This window comes from Pteropus vampyrus, unplaced genomic scaffold (assembly GCF_000151845.1).
Source record: "Pteropus vampyrus isolate Shadow unplaced genomic scaffold, Pvam_2.0 Scaffold74, whole genome shotgun sequence".
Taxonomy (NCBI): domain Eukaryota; kingdom Metazoa; phylum Chordata; class Mammalia; order Chiroptera; family Pteropodidae; genus Pteropus; species Pteropus vampyrus.
Window position 1 is genome coordinate 7147011 of NW_011888855.1, and position 5403 is coordinate 7152413.

The 5403-nt window shown below is 43.5% G+C and overlaps 1 pseudogene; it reads right to left on the reverse strand.

Moving 5' to 3' along the window:
- Positions 1-183: 183 nt before the first annotated feature.
- On the reverse strand, positions 184-302 carry LOC111741210 (annotated as a pseudogene).
- Positions 303-5403: the final 5101 nt, after the last annotated feature.

The following is a 5403-nucleotide window of genomic DNA, read 5'->3' on the forward strand; positions in this document are numbered from 1 at the left end:
CTTTAAATTCATTTTTACTTAGAATACTATGAGCCCTTTCAATTTGCATACTAAATAAAGTTTTCTTTAATTATATCTTTTATTTTTATTTTTTTATTTTTTAGGCAAGGCAACCCTTGTTTTACCACACAGATTGCAAGGACCTTATCAGCTTACAATACCTTATTTATTTATTTTTTTTTACTCCTACAGCACCTGGTCTTCCTAGGTGGTCTCCCATCCAAGTACTAACCAGGCCCGACCCTGCTTAGCTTCCAGGATCAGATGTGATCGGGCTTGTTCAGGGTAGCATGGCTGTAGACTAATTATATATTTAATTATTGTTTTTGTTCCAAATGTGCAAGTGCAGTTCTTGGATTTGGTAGGAGAGGGAATGAGGAATGAAGATGCAACCCACCCTTTTCTTCCTTGTCATTTTCATCACTTTGTCCTTCTCCTCTTCATTCTCTTTGAGTCTCAGGCTTGTCCTCTGCATTATTCCTAATTCACTGTTCTACGGTGTAGGCTCTGCTCCTTCTGGACCTAATGCCAATTTTTTTTTTCTGGTATTGCATTAAAAACTTTTAAATTGCAAACCCGAGTGCTTTTTCCCCAGATGTTCCATGATTATTTTCTTGTTGTATTCTGCCCCTCTACTCATCCTCAAATGGAGGAAGATCTATCTAGAGCCATTAATCTTCAGTAGAGAGGTGATGGCTTATGCTCATTGCTGCCTCTCTCGTCAGGGGTATCTGTCAAAAGCCCTGTTCGATACTTGAGTCATAGATTGTGGTGCAATTTTCTGGCCTTGTTCCTCATGAACAGCAGGTTTTTATTTACTGAACATCTGTTAATAGAAATCCTTCTCCTACACTGTCATAAGCTCTCTGGCACATTAAAGAAATGGAATACAGGGAAAGAACAGTCCCCCAGCACACCTGCCTCCAGGCTCTGCTGTCCGCGAAGGTGGCCATAGTGCCATGTCTGTGAAGACTCCCCTCCCAGGCTCCTGTGGAGCCCAGTGCCCCTACATCTACACTTCCTGGGACTTGAGGAGAGGAGCACCTGTGCAGTCAGAGAGCACTCTGGACAGCTCAGCACTTCCTGTTTCTGGTTTTCAGGGCTGGCTCTCTGGCACACAGAGTGAGTGGTCCTGAAATGGCATTTTTAACCCAATTTCTTGCCTGACGTTTGGTTGAATATTGATCCTACTTCACAGGATGAGGTTTGTCTGTGTCGTCTTAGGTATTTTCATGAGAAATTGGGAGCAACTCCATTGGCAACTATTAACCAAGTACCATGTTAAAACTAAAGTCAAGAAACCTTCTAATTAAGGGATTACCAAGGATCACAAAGAATAAGTGATCAGCAGAGATCAGAGTCTCATTAGAGTACTAGGACAGGCACACATGGAAAGTACCTCACACTTGCAGGCAGTGTGCTATCACGGGTGCACCAGGAGTGCAATGGGCTGGTGCTCAGGAACTCTGGCTTTTCGTTCCTGACTCCAGCATGGACTTGCCGTGTGACCTCAGACAAGGCAGGGCTCCCTTCTGGGACTCTCTTGCTTGTTTACAAATGAAGAGATTGGTCTAGAGAGTTTCCAGTATGCCTTGAGCTCCAACATTCATTATCTTTTGGGGCAGCTGTGATTCAGTGGGAATACTGTAGAAAGAAGGGATCGGTTGACCTTGAGCTGATCGATCACTTCTAGGGGTCAAAGAAATAGAACCTTAACCTCCCAGTATCCTAACCACCCAGTATTCAGCCTCGGTGCCAGGGAGTGCCCTGTGTCCCACCAGGGGTGCCTAACTCCAACCTCTCCAGTTCATCTGTCTGCTAGATTTCCTTAGATAAGGTAGCCTATAAATTGTATGAATTTGCAGTTTACAAAGGTCTCATCTATTTGAATCATCCCACCTATGTGCATGTGTGTGTTTAATGTAGCAGAAAATGAATTTTAGACTTCCCTTTAAAAGTGAGAAGTTCATTTTACATGTTATGACAGACTCATAGTTTAACCATAAGGAGTTATAATATATATTGATTCATTCTGACAGTGAGCCATGATCCTTTTGTGTGGCCAAGTTTATGTAACAGGTCTAAAGCACAGTGAGTAACTTCTGTTACATAAGGGTATGCAAAGAAAGACCTCATGACCTGGCCTGGAGCCTCCTGTGCTCCAGGTGGGCTTTCTTGTATTCTGAATTCCACGGTCTGTGTAAGTGTGACAGGTGGAAGTAAGTCAGCACCTGTGCTGAAGAGCAGGGTGGCATACTGCTGTCTGATGAAGCTGGTCTTAGGTGTGAACCCCCTTGGGGCAGTGGGATGGAAGCCTAGAACTCTGGAACTCCTATGGGGACACTGATGGCTAGCAGTCCTCCCAAGCACTAAGTGGGCAAGAGATCCTGCTACTTGCTACTCTGTCTCATTTGACATCTCTTTATCCCAAGCCAGGATAGGAGGGGCTGTTAGCTAATTTAGCAGATTATAAAACACCGAGAAAACCAGATATTCAGGTTAATACAAAATCCACTTGAGGGAAATAAATAATTTAATTGGCTGTTGACATGCAAACAGAATATATAATCACAGAGTATCCCAAGTAACTGTTGAGATCAGTTTTCCCTTCTTTCAGGACAGACTGCTCATATTTGTGCCTCACATACACCCATACTTTCTGGAGAGAGAAGAGTGGGGAGAATCGCTTTTATAATTCATCTGTTTGAGGCATTGCAAGAGGGAAACTACGTATTCTAAAGGCTCTTTCTCTGTGGCTTCCCACTGATTTCACTGCCTCAGTGTCTGTGTGCAACAGAAGGATCGTGCTCTCTCATTTGTTTCCCCAGCTGGATCACAGCACTTTCCACATTGTCTTGATTTGTTGTGTCTGTCTCTCCCATTGGTCTGCACTCCTGGAGGTTAAGAACCATGTCCAGTTATCACCTCAGACAGAGCCTATGCAGAGTGCATGCTCCCCGGTGATTTGTTAAGCTAAATAACTCATTCACTCTTTAGCCTTAGCTAAAGAGCCAAGAGGATGACGTTCCGCAGAAGACAAGCTGTATCTGTCAATCAAAACAGTCTGTGTGCATTCAGTTTATATAATTGATAAATATTAATTATACACCTACAGTGTACCAGATATTCTTTTAGATACTGGGAATATGGTTATGAACAAGACAAGTTCCTACTCACAAGGAATTTAAACATAATGGGAGGCAGATAATAAACAACCAACAAAAGAAATCAAATAGCAGCACTTGTTAAAGGAATGGAAAATAGGATAAGAGAGAGTGATTGGGGTCAGAGAAGACCTGTCTCCTTTAAGGTGAGATCTGAGCAGAAAGAAGCGAGACAGAGGAAAGAGCATGCCAGATGGCAGAGACAGCTAGTGCAAAGGCCCTGAGGCAGAACTAAACTTGTAAAGAAACAAGAAATCCAGAATGGCTGAAAAGCACAGAGTGGGAGTGGGGAGTACATGGCATGAGATTGAAGAAGCAGGTACACTGGGGCCAGATCACGCAGTATTCTAAATGCATTGTAAAGCCACTGAGGAGCTTTCAGCTGGATAGAAGATGGTGAGACAGATCTCTTCATAGAGGCATTTTGAGACAAACTCATGATAAAACCAGGGTCTCATCCTTCTATGGGATGACCTTTCACATGCTTATGGGTTTTGTTTTTTTTTTTCCAAAGAGGGGTATGACTTTTGTTGTATTGTTGCTACAGCCTTGCTTGCTCAACACCTCTGGTGCATGTTCGGACCTATAGAGGAGAGGGATGTCCTTGGTCTTGGGACTGGGAGGGAGGAAATGGCTCCTGTGAGGATGGAAACCATGACTTTGGTCTTGAAAGCATCGAGTTATTTGGCATTGTCCAGGGTTCTTTTAGTTGCAAATAGCAGAGACACCATCAAACTAACTGATGTCACAAAGAGAATTTCTTAGCTGCCAAAACTGATAACTGCATGGGTTTCACAGTCCTCAAGGACTGTGTCAGCAGGACCGTCTCTGTTACTTGGTTTCTCGTACTGTTTGTCTCTTCGTATTGACTATGGTCACTCTAGCAGAGCTTCCTCCCAAATTCCCTTAGACCTGCAAAGTGGGATCACATGCTTTAGAGTAACTTCTTTGAAATTTTCTAAGTCCCTTTTGATGCCTGGGACCCCTGGAGCCATCGGTTCCATCTGTGTGAACTCCGGTTCCTATTTCTTCCATTTAGGGCATGCTCTGATGCTCTTTCTCTTCTGTGGGGTGGACCAGATGCTCTAAGGAACTTCAAGACCCATATCCGTGGGATTATTCTGAAACCCTATGGACAGATTCCATTTCCAGGAAGATGGTCTGGCGAGTAGATCACTCTTGCAGGGCAGCATGGTATTTCTTTCACAAGATCTCAAAAGATTGGCCACCAGAAGAGTGCTGGCAGCCTGATTTGGGATGACGTTTACTCTCATCTGACGTAGGATGCGTTCACAGCTCTGGGCAACCTTGATTCTTGGGCACAAGCTGCATATGGAGTCCTGAGTGTCCATCTCTCCTGTTGGTGTTCTGATCGTGGTGCACCTTTAGTCCACAGCATCCAAAGGCAACAGGATGGCAGCCGGCATCCTTTATCCTGTTCTGCACTGTTGTAGCCAGGGTAACCACCCCCCACTACACTGCATGTCAGGATCTGTGTCAAGTGGCCACGCCTATCTCCAAGGGTTCTGAGACCACTGCTGCAAACACCAATGAGCCATTCCAGTTGATATCCTCTCTTGTATCTGATTGATGTACTGACTTTGTGCCCTCTTGGGTTGGTTGTGACCCATGCCAGACAAGGGACAGGCATTCTTTGTGCAGATGTAAATAGTAATAAAGCTCTGGCCTCTGCCCACAACCACCAGTGTCTTTCTTCCCTACATTTTTGCCTACCTCTTCTCCATCCATGTTGCATATATAACCCTTATAAAGCCAGGACCAAGTGGTCCAGTTTCAAGAAACACAGTCCACCTACCCAAATTACTTTCAAAGTAACTCAAATATTTTATTTTTACTCTTTGAAAATTCTAAAAGGGATCTAAGTACCTGCTGCACAGCAATTCTATATATTGACCCGACAGCTCACAGCTGTTCCAGCACGTCCCTCTTCAAAATCTCTTCATAACTCCCAAACCCATAGCCCACATGGTTTTTCTTCTTCATTTCTACTCCCCTATCTCAGGAATTTATCATCCAGATTTGTGCTGTCCATTCCATAGCTGCTAGCCACATGTGACTATTAAGCACTTGAAATGTGGCTAGGGAACTGAGATGTGCTTTAAGTGTAAAATAAACTCTGGATCGTGAACACTTGATATTAAAAAAAAAAAACTATCTGGCTACTAATTTTTATACGGATTACATTTTGAAATGATAATATTTGAAATACATTGGGTTC